General features: G+C 47.6%; 1 protein-coding gene across 1 annotated transcript in view; it reads right to left on the bottom strand.

The window, feature by feature from the left end:
- Window positions 1-15,308, bottom strand: part of LOC141127825 (uncharacterized) — a 70,676-nt gene that overhangs the window by 33,705 nt on the left and 21,663 nt on the right. The window lies entirely within an intron of this gene.

The raw sequence follows: 15,308 nt of genomic DNA on the forward strand, positions 1-15,308 counted from the left end.
TACATATATATATACACAATACACTGTAAGTGCAGCCTACTCACTGACTGTCCTGCCTAATCTATCTAACTTAAATCAAATGACACTGTCTCTCTGTCTATCTCTTTCAACGCCGAAACACACACTACACAGGGCCGCCATGCAGGTGGCCTTATATAGTGTGGGGCATGTACTAAATCCCCTGAGCCATAATTGGCCAAAGCCTCCTTGGCTTTGTCCAATTACGGCTCTCTGTTCAGACGGCGCTGTGATTGGCCAAGTATGCGGGTCATAGTGCATGCTTGGCCAATCATCAGCCAGCAATGCACCGTGATGCCGCACTGAAATATGGGCCGTGACGCGCCACACAAATTTGGCGCAAACAGCCCATATCGTTTGCAATTTGGCGAACGGGCGAACATGCAATGTTCGAGTCGAACATGGGTTTGACTCAAACCTGAAGCTCATCCCTAGTTGGCAGTGGTTTGTTCCCACCCACCCACCAGGGGCTGGCAAAAGTTCCCTCATCATCGGAACCAATACTGACCTGGTCAGAAGATTGTTAACACCTCTAGTCCAAGAGCAAGGCACTCCAACCACGAGTGTGCACCCTATGTTCAGGCAAGCCTATCGGAGCCTTGTACAAGAGCAAAAGGCCCCACTGGAAGGAGTGGGAAAGATCTGGTGCTTGGACCAAAGTGAGAGGTTGATACAGCCAGGGAAAGTAGTTTGTTTGAGAGCATCCGTCAAGCTTAGCTGGAAACAACCAGGCCCTTTCATCGTCCTTGAAGCGGGCAGTCAGAAGGAAGATAAGGGGTTTGAGATAATTCCAGAGGTGATATCAACTAAGGCACTACAGAGAAGTCACGGGAGAATCTCAGTCAGTGTTCGCAATACCACAGCCTCACCTGTGAAGATGCCAGCTCGGATGCTGCTGAGGGAAGTAAACCAGGCTACCCCAGTCTCGCCATGTGAGTTGATGAGGGGAGAGAAGGATGAAATCCCTGTGGAAGCATTTTACCCAAAGAATACTCCACTCACACCCGCCTGGATGGAAAGGCTTAGACTCAGCTGCTAAGATGGCGAACTGCATTCTCGAAGAGTGAGTTCGACATTGGGCACGCAAAAAGTGCCCAACACCGGATCCGCCTGGAGGAAGACAAACCTTTCCGAGAAAGAATCAGACGGATTCCCTTGGGGGACTTAGAGGACCTGCGAGAACAGCTGGCTGAGCTGAAGAGAACAGGAATTATCCGAGAGTCTCAGAGTCCATATGCCTTCCCAATAGTGGTAGTAAGGAAAAAGAATGGGTCATTGAGGTTGTGCATCGACTACAGGACATTGAACCAAAGGACCATTCCTGACCAATAGGGATGAGCCGAACACCCCCCTGTTCGGTTCGCACCAGAACATGCGAACAGGAAAAAAGTTCGTTCGAACACGCGAACACCGTTAAAGTCTATGGGACACGAACATGAATAAACAAAAGTGCTAATTTTAAAGGCTTATATGCAAGTTATTGTCATAAAAAGTGTTTGGGGACCTGGGTCCTGCCCCAGGGGACATGGATCAATGCAAAAAAAAATTTTAAAAACGGCCGTTTTTTCAGGAGCAGTGATTTTAATAATGCTTAAAGTCAAACAATAAAAGTGTAATATCCCTTTAAATTTCGTACCTGGGGGGTGTCTATAGTATGCCTGTAAAGGGGCGCATGTTTCCTGTGTTTAGAACAGTCTGACAGCAAAATGACATTTTGAAGGAAAAAACTCATTTAAAACTACCCGCGACTATTGCATTGCCGACAATACACATAGAAGTTCATTGATAAAAACGGCATGGGAATTCCCCAAAGGGGAACCCCGAACCAAAATTAAAAAAAAAAAATGACGTGGGAGTCCCCCTAAATTCCATACCAGGCCCTTCAGGTCTGATATGGATATTAATGGGAACCCCGGCCAAAATTTAAAAAAAAAAATGACGTGGGGTTCCCCCTAAATTCCATACCAGACCCTTGAGGTCTGGTATGGATTTTAAGGGGAACCCCGCGCCAAAAAAAAAAAAAAAAACGGCGTGGTGTCCCCCCAAAAATCCATACCAGACCCTTATCCGAGCACGCAACCTGGCAGGCCGCAGGAAAAGAGGGGGGGACGAGAGTGCGGCCCCCCCTCCCTCCTGAACCGTACCAGGCCACATGCCCTCAACATTGGGAGGGTGCTTTGGGGTAGCCCCCCAAAACACCTTGTCCCCATGTTGATGAGGACAAGGGCCTCATCCCCACAACCCTGGCCGGTGGTTGTGGGGGTCTGCGGGCGGGGGGCTTATCAGAATCTGGAAGCCCCCTTTAACAAGGTGACCCCCAGATCCCGGCCCCCCCCCCCTGTGTGAAATGGTAAGGGGGTACATAAGTACCCCTACCATTTCACGAAAAAAGTGTCAAAAATGTTAAAAATGACAAGAGACAGTTTTTGACAATTCCTTTATTTAAATGCTTCTTCTTTCTTCTATCTTCCTTCATCTTCTGGTTCTTCTGGCTCTTCTGGTTCTTCCTCCGGCGTTCTCGCCCAGCATCTCCTCCGCGGCGTCTTCTATCTTCTTCTCCTCGGGCCGCTCCGCACCCATGGCATGGGGGGGGGAGGCTCCCGCTCTTCTCTTCTTCTTTTCTTCTCTTCTTCTCTTCTTCTTTTCTTCTCCGGGCCGCTCCGCAATCCATGCTGGCATGGAGGGAGGCTCCCGCTGTGTGACGGCGCTCCTCGTCTGACAGTTCTTAAATAACGGGGGGCGGGGCCACCCGATGACCCCGCCCCACTCTGACGCACGGTGACTTGACGGGACTTCCCTGTGACGTCACGGGGAATGCCACAGGGAAGTCCCGTCATGTCCCGTGCGTCAGAGAGGGGCGGGGTCACCGAGTGGCCCCGCCCCCCGTTATTTAAGAACTGTCAGACGAGGAGCGCCGTCACACAGCGGGAGCCTCCCTCCATGCCAGCATGGATTGCGGAGCGGCCCGGAGAAGAAAATGAAGAAGAGAAGAAGAGAAGAAAAGAAGAAGAGAAGAGCGGGAGCCTCCCCCCCATGCCATGGGTGCGGAGCGGCCGGAGGAGAAGAAGATAGAAGACGCCGCGGAGGAGATGCTGGACGAGAACGCCGGAGGAAGAACCAGAAGAGCCAGAAGAACCAGAAGATGAAGGAAGATACAAGAAAGAAGAAGCATTTAAATAAAGGAATTGTCAAAAACTGTCTCTTGTCATTTTTAACATTTTTTGACACTTTTTTCGTGAAATGGTAGGGGTACTTATGTACCCCCTTACCATTTCACACAGGGGGGGGGCGGGATCTGGGGGTCACCTTGTTAAAGGGGGCTTCCAGATTCCGATAAGCCCCCCGCCCGCAGACCCCCACAACCACCGGCCAGGGTTGTGGGGATGAGGCCCTTGTCCTCATCAACATGGGGACAAGGTGTTTTGGGGGGCTACCCCAAAGCACCCTCCCAATGTTGAGGGCATGTGGCCTGGTACGGTTCAGGAGGAAGGGGGGGCCGCACTCTCGTCCCCCCCTCTTTTCCTGCGGCCTGCCAGGTTGCGTGCTCGGATAAGGGTCTGGTATGGATTTTTGGGGGGACCCCACGCCGTTTTTTTTTTTTTTTTTGGCGCGGGGTTCCCCTTAAAATCCATACCAGACCTGAAGGGTCTGGTATGGAATTTAGGGGGAACCCCACGTCTTTTTTTTTTTAATTTTGGCCGGGGTTCCCCTTAATATCCATATCAGACCTGAAGGGCCTGGTATAGAATTTAGGGGGACACCCACTTTCATTTTTTTTTTTTAGTTTTGGTTCGGGGCTCCCCTTTGGGGAATTCCCATGCCGTTTTTATCAATGAACTTCTATGTGTATTGTCGGCAATGCAATAGCCGCGGGTAGTTTTAAATGAGTTTTTTCCTTCAAAATGTCATTTTGCTGTCAGACTGTTCTAAACACAGGAAACATGCGCTCCTTTACAGGCATACTATAGACACCCCCCAGGTACGAAATTTAAAGGGATATTACACTTTTATTGATTGACTTTAAGCATTATTAAAATCACTGCTCCTGAAAAAACGGCCGTTTTTAAAACTTTTTTTTGCATTGATCCATGTCCCCTGGGGCAGGACCCAGGTCCCCAAACACTTTTTATGACAATAACTTGCATATTAGCCTTTAAAATTAGCACTTTTGATTTCTCCCATAGACTTTTAAAGGGTGTTCCGCGGCATTCGAATTTGCCGCGAACACCCCAAATTGTTCGCTGTTCGGCGAACTTGCGAACAGCCAATGTTCGAGTCGAACATGAGTTCGACTCGAACTCGAAGCTCATCCCTACTGACCAATATACCACACCCAGGATAGAAGATGCCCTACAGAGCCTGTCGGTAGCAAAGTGGTTCAGCGTGCTGGACCTGAAAAGTGGATACTACCAAATCCTCATGCACCCTGAAGATAGGGAGAAGACCGCTTTCATTACCCCAGTATGCTTCTTCGAGATTGACCGCATGCCTCAAGGTCTGTTTGGCACCACAGCCACCTTCCAGAGATTGATGGAGAAGACTGTGGGTGACATGAACCTGATTGAAGTATTGGTATACCTAGATGATATCATCGTGTTTGGCAAGACTTTGGAAAAAAATGAAGAGTGCCTGGAGAAGGCCCTGAAGAGGCTCCATGACGAAGGCCTGAAGCTCTCAATGGAAAAGTGCCAGTTCTACAAACCTTCAGTCAATTACCTGGGCCACATTGTGTCTGCCGAAGGGCTGGCTACAGATCCTCAGAAACTGGAAGCTGTCACCTCCTGGCTGAGACCCACTAATGTGACCCAGCTTAGGTCATTTCTGGGATTCTGCTTGTATTACTAGAGATTCATCCAGGGCTTCGCTAAAATAGCTTGCCCACTCAATGAGCTATTGAGAAGTGAGGAGGAAGACGATGATCCAGGAAGCCCAAAGAGTTTATACAAGAGCAGTGGACCACTCGGGTGTGAAGAGGCTTTCAAGAAGTTGAAGTGGAGCCTTACAACTGCTCCAGTATTGGCCTATGTAGATCCAGCCAAGCCCTACGAACTGCATGTAGATGCCAGTCGAGATAGGTTGGACGGAGTGCTGTACCAGGAGCATGACGGACATTTAAGGCCTCACTACTGCAAAGCTGGATGCCACAGGCCATAGATGGTTGGCCGCCCTCTCGGGTTTTACCTTCAGTTTGAAGTATAGACCGGGGGGTCGGAAACAAGGATGCAGATGCTTTGTCGAGAAGACCCCACTATTCCCGTGACTCCGCAGAGGAATGGACCCATCTCACCCCCCAAGGGAATGAGGGCCCTTTGTGAAGGGGCAGAACAGCAAGCAAGAGGTGGGGCCAGGGCTGAAGAAATTGGAGTGTCGGCTACTGGAGTGCCCAGAGGCTATTGCAACATCACCCAAGTTGGAGATGAAGGTCTGCCAAAACTTTCAAAAAGGGATCTGCCTAGGGACCAGTTGGAAGACCCCCTCTGCAGTTTGGCATTGAAGGCACTAGAGAGCAAACGCCCTGATTTACTTCTTGCTGACTCATTAAAAGAAATTATTACACTGAGAGTGGGATCAGTTGTAGTTGCAACAAGGGGTGGTCTACTGAAGGGGCCCCTCTGAAGAGAAATGGCAGTTGTTCTTATCAGAGAAACATACAGAGAAGGTGTTGATCGCTCTACATGATCATCATGGCCATTTAGGGTCCGAAAGGACTTTCCAACTTGTGAGAGACAGATTCTATTGGCCCTATATTAGGACCGAAGACGAGAGTTACTGCCATTTTTGCCTTAGATGTATTCAGAGGAAAACTTTACCTCAACGAGCCGCTCCAATGGGCCATCTAGAGAGTCAAGGACCATTTAGACCTGGTGTGCATTGATTTTCTATGCTTGGAGTCTGACCTAACTGGGCAGGGAAACGTCCTGGTGGTAACTGACCATTTCACCCGTTATGCCCAGGTATTTCCCACAAGAGATCAACAGGCATCTACGGTGGCCAAGATCCTAGTAGAAAAATTCTTTGTCCATTATGGCCTACCACAGCGTATCCACTCAGACCAAGGAAGAGATTTTGAGAGTAGTCTCATTAAAAAACTCTTAGATCTGTTGGGCATCCAGAAATCCAGAACCACTCCTTACCCTCCATCCTCAGGGAGATCCTCAACCAGAGAGATTCAACCAAACTCTCTTAAACATGCTGGGAACTCTAACCTCTGAGCAGAAACAACACTGGAGTAAGTACACAGAAGCCATAGTGCACGCTTACAACAGTACTACAAGTGATGCCACAGGATATTCTCCATACCGCTTGATGTTTGGACAGGAAGCCTGGTTACCAGTGGATCTGGCTTTCGGTACATCTCTGGACCATACCTCAGTAACTTCTCACAGAGGGTATGTGGACAGACTGCAGAGAAGTCTGAAAACCGCCTATGATAAGGCTCAAGCTGCATCGGATGGCAGAGGACAGAGGAACAAGAGAAATTTTGACCTCAGGGTGTGAGTACAAGACCTACAATCGGGAGACAAAGTGTTGTTGAGGAATCTGGGCATACCTGGGAAGCACAAATTGGCTGATCGTTGGAAATCACAGCCCTATGTTATATGCAAACAACTCCCAGGGTTGCCAGTATACCAGATTCGGCCAGAAGAAAGTACAGGGCCATTAAAGACTTGGCATCAAAACCACCTACTGCCCCTATCAGAAGCAGTCCCCCAGCAGGATTTACCATCCACCTTCACCACCTCTCAGATACCTCAACCAGTGACTAGGTTCCAGTCTAGGCCTATTGCTACAAATGATGAAGGCAGTGAGGAAGAAGAGATGGGAATAGGCTGGTTGTGGTCGTCTCACATGCCAGAGGTTGATACCAATTCTTTTAGTCACACAGAGATGACAAATAGTGGGATTCTCTGACCAGAGGCCCCTGAATTTGTGCCGCAAAAATGGCCTTCAGAAGATACCGAAGATTATACACACCCCATGCCGGAAGCAGACTTTGAGGGTTCTTTGTCCCCCACTGATATGGAAGTACCAGAGGTTGAGGTGGAGAAGGACCACATCAGTGTGCAGATAGCTCCAAAACCCAAGGAACAGATAGCAAAGAGAATTATCCAGCCACCTAAGAGACTGACCTATGACAAGCTGGGCAAATGCTCCAAAGAGATCTGCTCTGCTGCTAGAAGAACTTCTGACATGCCTGGTTCCTCCACTGTTGATTTAGTGGAGGACAACCCCACCTCACCCCCTGGCACATCTATACAAGACACCACAGTGTCAGCTGCAGGTGTACAGAACAGCCTCCCTTCATATGATAATTGGTGGGAGGCTCCTCTGTCAGTTCTGTGTCACCGCTTAAAGGCAAAAACATGTAGCAGGTCACGAATTTTGAATATCTTTGGGGACCAAAGATTCAAAATAGGGGGAGTATGTAAGGCAGGAATTTTTGCCACCTAAGTTACTATGCAAATATGTCATGTGCTTTCAGTAAGGGAACAGCTCCCTCTAGTGTCCTTGTTTATGTTAAAACTCAGTCAAGATATTTTTTCCTTCAATGCTTGAAACACAGCGCTGCAATGCATTATGGACTGTGTAGTTTAATGAGGAAGTGACTCATATGTTTAACTCAGTTTGGGACCTACCTACCCACGATGCCCAGTTCACTTACCCACAAACCCAAGCCACAGAACAGCTTGCTGGGTAAGGATATAAAAGGGACAGGCGTGGCATTTTTCTGGCCTCTTGGGACGCAATTCAAGGCCTGCCTACAGTGACTTCTGTGTGTGACAGAAAGACTGTGGCCTACAAGGCGTGGAGCGGAATCAGCTCAGCCTCAGAGGAGCTCCAGAGCACAGTCATCTGGACCAGCATGCGGATGGACCAGAGAGCCCAGGATTTCTGAATTTTCCGGCATCACAGTCATCAGGAGTGACGCGGTGTGATGGCGCCAGCTTGGACCGAACTGAGATATTACAAATAATGATAAATAATGATAAAGTCACGTGCAATGTGACACAACGTGTCGGGAGGAGCCAGTGACGACATCTGATGTGTCTGTTTGAAGTACACTGGATGTGGTAGGAGGAAAAGAATTCGCTACGAGTGTCCGAATGTTCTCAAGCGCTGGGTATTTTAGAAGCACATGTGAGTGCATCTACTTATGCCTTTGATGCTCTTGATACTTTTCATGCTGATCATTGTGCAATGATGTATTTCTTTTATTCCATGAGAGATTTATCTTAATCTGAGGAGCGGGATGAAGTAATTGAGCACCATTTATGCTGTGTAGTTTGCTGGGAATGGTGCTTCTAATCTGACTACACCCAGGATCTGTTTGCCTTTTCTTTATATTTGTTATATTTTGCATTTGTAACATTGAGACTATCACTATCTTGGCTATCTTTTTTGTAATAGAGGGCTGCAGTATGCCCCATTATTGGTGATTGAACTTAGCGAGTAGGGATGAGCCGAACACCCCCCGGTTCGGTTCGCACCAGAACCTGCGAACAGACCGAAAATTTGCACAAGCGCTAGAACCCCATTGATGTCTACGGGACTCGAACGTGCAAAATCAAAAGTGCTCATTTTAAAGGCTAATTTGCATGGTATTGTCCTAAAAAGGGTTTGGGGACCCGGGTCCTGCCCCAGGGGACATGTATCAATGCAAAAAAACCTTTTAAAAACGGCCGTTTTTTCGGGAGCAGTGATTTTAATAATTCTTAAAGTTAAAAAAAAAGTGAAATATTCCTTTAAATATCGTACCTGGTGGGTGTCTATAGTATGCCTCTAAAGTGGCACGTGTTTCACTTGCTTAGAACAGTCCCTGCACAAAATGTCATTTTTAAAGGAAAAAAAGTCATTTAAAACTGCTTGCGGCTTTAATATAATGTCGGGTCCTGGCAATATGGATGAAAATCAGTGAGACAAACAGCATGGGTACCCCCCAGTCCATTACCAGGCCCTTTGGGTCTTCTCTGGATATTAAGGGGAACCCCGCACCCAAATTAAAAAAAGGAAAGGAGTGGGGCCACCAGGCCCTATATACTCTGAACAGCAGTATACAGGCGGTGCAAACAAGACAGGGACTGTAGGTTTGTTAAGTAGAATCTGTTTGTAATTTTGAACGAGTACGTTTTTAACGTGTTTAGCTCCAGCCAAAAAATCTATTTTAAGCTTTTTGGAAATCATAGGGAAGGGTTATCACCCCTGTGACATTTGTTTTGCTGTCTGTGCTCCTCTTCAGAAGATTTCACCTCATTTTTTGTCCCAATGACAAATGTTTTTTGAAAATTTGGGGTTTTTTGTGAAACAAGGATTGGTGACAAAGCATCAGTGGAAAGGAGAAACGTTTTTCCCATATTAAATCTTACAGGAGAGAATTTCCCTTCCTAGGGGTAGATTTCATTTCACTTCCTGTTGTCTCCTTCCGTTTGCAAGTAGGAGTCGTTCGTAAGTTGGATGTTTGAAAGTAGGGGCCTGCCGTATATACTCAGCAGAAATTTGGGCCTTAGGTGTTGTTGTGCCCACAACACTGTAAGCCCTCACAGGGTCCTGCTGTGAAATATTAGATCAAGAATTGTAATTACATGCCCCTGTTGAACAGGGGCAGAAAAATTGGGCCTGTGGTGGTGGTGATGCTAGTGCCACAACACTGTAAGTCCTCACTCGCTCTTGGTGGAAGCAGAAATGGGCCCTGCTGTGAAATATTAGATCAAGAATTGTAATTACATGCCTCTGTTGAACAGGGGCTGAAAAATTGGGCCTTAGGCACTGGTGCTGGTGCCACAACACTGCAACCCCTCACAGATACTCTAGTTGGAAGGCAGAAACGAGCCCTGCTGCAAAGTATTGCATCAAAAATTGTAATTACACGCCCCTGTTAAACAGGGGCTGAAAAATTGGGCCTTAGACACTGGTGCTGGTGCCACAACACTGCAACCCCTCACAGATACTCTAGTTGGAACGCAGGAACGAGCCCTGCTGCAAAGTATTGCATCAAAACTTGTAATTACACGCCCCTGTTAAACAGGGGCTGAAAAATTGGGCCTTAGGCACTGGTGGTGGCGCCCAGAACCAAAAATGTTCTTACAAGCTATCAGCATGATCATTGAGGAGGAAGAGGATAATTACTCAGGATAGTCACTCAGCATCAGCATAGGCAGTCTTTGAAGGGATCTGAGATTTCAGAAACAATTATTCGGTTACATCAGCATCAGGTGCTTGGTAGCTGGTGGTGATCCAAGACTGATTCATTTTTATGAAGGTCAGTCGATCGACCAAGTCGGTGGACAGACGCACCCTGTGATCGGTTACAAAGCCTCCAGGAGCACTGAATGTGCGTTCCGAAAGAACGTTGGATGCAGGTATTGTCCCTGTCCATGCCTGCTGGACCATGAGTCAGCAGTAATATGCGCCGGTAGAGAGCCGGAATCACCTTCCGTGAGAAAAAGTGGCGTTTGGGTACCTGCCACTGAGGAACCGCACATTGCACAAACTCACGGAAGGGGGCAGAGTCTACCAACTGAAAAGGCAGCAGTTGAAGTGCTAGCAATTTTGCCAAGCTAGCATTCAGCCGCTGGGCATGTGGATGGCTGGGAGCGAACTTCTTTCGGCGGTGCAGCAGCTGGGGCAGGGAAATTTGCCTGGTACAATCTGACGTTGGTGTACTGAAAGTAGATTGCCCACAAGTACTTCGCTGTGACACACCTAATTCTACACCTTCATTCCTCTCAGTGCAGGTCTCAGAGAGGACTGAAGGTATAGTAGGGTTGGAGATCTCAGCTGATGAGGAGCAAAGAGAAGTCCTCTTTGTTCTTTGGTGTGGGTCTTTTAGATACGCTTGCCAACGAACTGCATGGCAGGTCAACATATGTCTGGTCAAGCATGTGGTGCCCAAGCAAGAGATGTTTTGGCCACATGAGATACGCTTGAGACATGTGTTGCAAATATCAGCGGTGTGATCTGATGCACTCGTCTCAAAAAAGGCCCACACCAAAGAACTTTTTGAATAACGCGCAGAGACTCCGGCGCCCTGCACATGCAGAGCTTTGGGGTGTGATGCAGTCAGTGTGCTGCCCTTAGGCTGGCCCCTGGAGGGCATCCTGCCTCGTTGGTGATGTGCTGCCTCCTCCTCCTCTCTCCTATCAGGCACCCATGTTGAGTCAGTGACCTCATCATCCCCTCCCTCCTCATCACTGGAGCAAACCTGGCAGTATGCTGCAGCAGGGGGAGCATGACTGCCAGATTGCTGTCCTTCTTGGGCACCCCCTCTGTCCGTGCTCACGTTACTGCCTTCATCTAGCTCAGTATCATCATCAGAGCCTTCCAAACGCTGGGCATCCTCCTGGAGCATGTACCTAACACTGTGGTAAAACAGTTCGAGGGACTCTTCAGGAGGACATGGTGGGGCTAGGGAAGGAGTCACTGATGACATTGAGCTGAGGGAAGAGGCCGCTGCTTTGCCAGACAAAGTACCCTGAGCATTGGTGAGAGAGGATGAGGAGGATGAGGACGGCTTGGTCATCCACTCGACCAAGTCTTCCGCATGTTGCGGCTCAACATGGCCAGCTGCTGAAAAAAAGGCCAAGCGTGTCCCACGGCCACGCGCTGATGAGGATGCACCGTCTCCACGACCAGCACTGTTGCCTCTAGACACAGAGCCTGCTTGCCCTCTTTTATTGGCTTGTGACTTTCTGCCTCTCCTTGTTGGCCTTCCAGACATACTAATGGCCTGTAGCTACACTAAGCTGGGATATATATATATATATATATATATATATATATATATATATATATATATATACTGCAGCTAGCAAAATCAACTGCCTGCCTGTAGTATGAGAACACCACCAACCTTCTACAAGTAGCTTTAGGTGAACACTGTGCAGAGCTCGCACTACACTAACTTGTAGCTTATTTAGCTGCCTGCTGTAGTGGTAGGATCAGGAAAACAGCACCAACCTTCTACAGGTAGCCTTAGGTGAACACTGTGCAGAGCTCGCCAAAAACTAACTTGTAGCTTATTTAGCTGCCTGCGGTAGTGATAGGATCAGGAAAACACCACCAACCTTCTACAGGTAGCTTTAGCTGAACACTGTGCAGAGCTCGCAAAAAAATAACTTGTAGGTTTAGCTGAACACTGTGAGGAGGACGCACTACACTAACTTGTAGCTTTAGCTGAACACTGTGCAGAGCTCGCAAAAAACTAACTTGTAGCTTATTTAGCTGCCTGCAGTAGTGATAGGATAAGGAAAACACCACCAACCTTCTACAGGTAGCTTTAGGTGAACACTGTGCAGAGCTTGCCCAAAAATAACTTGTAGCTTTTTTAGCTGCCTGCGGTAATGATAGGATCAGGAAAACACCACCAACCTTCTACAGGTAGCTTTAGCTGAACACTGTGCAGAGCTCGCAAAAAAATAACTTGTAGGTATAGCTGAACACTGTGAGGAGGACGCACTACACTAACTTGTAGCTTTAGCTGAACACTGTGCAGAGGTCTCACTACACTAACTTGTAGCTTTAGCTGAACACTGTGCAGAGGTCGCACTACACTAACTTGTAGCTTTAGCTGAACACTGTGCAGAGGTCGCACTACACTAACTTGTAGTTTTAGCTGAACACTGAGCAGGACGCACTACACTAACTTGTAGCTTTAGCTGAACACTGTGCAGAGGTCTCACTACACTAACTTGTAGCTTTAGCTGAACACTGTGCAGAGGTCGCACTACACTAACTTGTAGTTTTAGCTGAACACTGTGAGGAGGACGCACTACACTAACTTGTAGCTTTAGCTGAACACTGTGCAGAGGTCACACTAAACTAACTTGTAGCTTTAGCTGAACACTGTGAGGAGGACGCACTACACTAACCTGTAGTTTTAGCTGAACACTGTGAGGAGGACGCACTACCCTACCTTGTAGCTTTAGCTAAACACTGTGCAGAGGTCACACTAAACTAACTTGTAGCTTTAGCTGAACACTGTGAGGAGGACGCACTACACTAACTTGTAGCTTTAGCTGAACACTGTGCAGAGGACACACTACACTAACTTGTAGTTTTAGCTGAACACTGTGTGGAGGGCGCATTACACTAACTTGTAGCTTTATCTGAACACTGTGCAGAGGTCGCACAACACTAACTTGTAGTTTTAGCTGAACACTGTGAGGAGGACGCATTACACTAACTTGTAGCTTTAGCTGAACACTGTGCAGAGGTCGCACTACACTAACTTGTAGTTTTCGCTGAACACTGTGAGGAGGACACACTACACCAACTTGTAGCTTTAGCTGAACACTGTGAGGAGGACGCACTTCCCTAACTTGTAGCTTTAGAGGAGGACGCACTACACTAACTTGTAGCTTTAGCTGAACACTGTGCAGAGGTCACACTACACTAAATTGTAGTTTTCGCTGAACACTGTGAGGAGGACACACTACACCAACTTGTAGCTTTAGCTGAACACTGTGCAGAGGTCGCACTACACTAACTTGTAGTTTTCGCTGAACACTGTGAGGACGCACTACCCTAACTTGTAATTTTAGCTGAACACTGTGCAGAGGTCACACTAAACTAACTTGTAGCTTTAGCTGAACACTGTGAGGAGGATGCACTACACTAACTTGTAGCTTTAGTGGGAACACCGTGCAGAGGTCTCACTGCACTAACTTGTAGTTTTAGCTGAACACTGTGAGGAGGACGCACTACACTAACTTGTAGCTTTAGCTGAACACTGTGCAGAGGTCTCACTACACTAACTTGTAGCTTTAGCTGAACACTGTGCAGAGGTCGCACTACACTAACTTGTAGCTTTAGCTGAACACTGTGCAGAGGTCACACTACACTAACTTGTAGTTTTAGCTGAACACTGAGCAGGACGCACTACACTAACTTGTAGCTTTAGCTGAACACTGTGCAGAGGTCTCACTACACTAACTTGTAGCTTTAGCTGAACACTGTGCAGAGGTCGCACTACACTAACTTGTAGTTTTAGCTGAACACTGTGAGGAGGACGCACTACACTAACTTGTAGCTTTAGCTGAACACTGTGCAGAGGTCACACTAAACTAACTTGTAGCTTTAGCTGAACACTGTGAGGAGGACGCACTACACTAACCTGTAGTTTTAGCTGAACACTGTGAGGAGGACGCACTACCCTACCTTGTAGCTTTAGCTGAACACTGTGCAGAGGTCACACTAAACTAACTTGTAGCTTTAGCTGAACACTGTGAGGAGGACGCACTACACTAACTTGTAGCTTTAGCTGAACACTGTGCAGAGGACACACTACACTAACTTGTAGTTTTAGCTGAACACTGTGTGGAGGGCGCACTACACTAACTTGTAGCTTTATCTGAACACTGTGCAGAGGTCGCACTACACTAACTTGTAGTTTTAGCTGAACACTGTTAGGAGGACGCATTACACTAACTTGTAGCTTTAGCTGAACACTGTGCAGAGGTCGCATTACACTAACTTGTAGTTTTCGCTGAACACTGTGAGGAGGACACACTACACCAACTTGTAGCTTTAGCTGAACACTGTGAGGAGGACGCACTTCCCTAACTTGTAGCTTTAGAGGAGGACGCACTACACTAACTTGTAGCTTTAGCTGAACACTGTGCAGAGGTCACACTACACTAAATTGTAGTTTTCGCTGAACACTGTGAGGAGGACACACTACACCAACTTGTAGCTTTAGCTGAACACTGTGAGGAGGATGCACTACCCTAACTTGTATCTTTAGAGGAGGACGCACTACACTAACTTGTAGCTTTAGCTGAACACTGTGCAGAGGTCGCACTACACTAACTTGTAGTTTTCGCTGAACACTGTGAGGACGCACTACCCTAACTTGTAGTTTTAGCTGAACACTGTGCAGAGGTCACACTAAACTAACTTGTAGCTTTAGCTGAACACTGTGAGGAGGATGCACTACACTAACTTGTAGCTTTAGTGGGAACACCGTGCAGAGGTCTCACTGCACTAACTTGTAGTTTTAGCTGAACACTGTGAGGAGGACGCACTACACTAACTTGTAGCTTTAGCTGAACACTGTGCAGAGGTCGCACTACACTAACTTGTAGTTTTAGCTGAACACTGTGAGCAGGACGCACTACACTAACTTGTAGCTTTAGCTGAACACTGTGCAGAGATCTCACTACACTAATGCCGCGTACACACGGTCGGACTTTACGGCGGACTTTGCCCGGCGGATTTTTCGACGTACTTTCCGACGGACTTTGTGAATGAACGGACTTGCCTACACACAATCCACCAAAGTCCGTCGAATTCGT

The sequence above is a fragment of the Aquarana catesbeiana genome, linkage group LG02 (genome assembly GCF_042186555.1).
Source record: "Aquarana catesbeiana isolate 2022-GZ linkage group LG02, ASM4218655v1, whole genome shotgun sequence".
Lineage (NCBI taxonomy): Eukaryota > Metazoa > Chordata > Amphibia > Anura > Ranidae > Aquarana > Aquarana catesbeiana.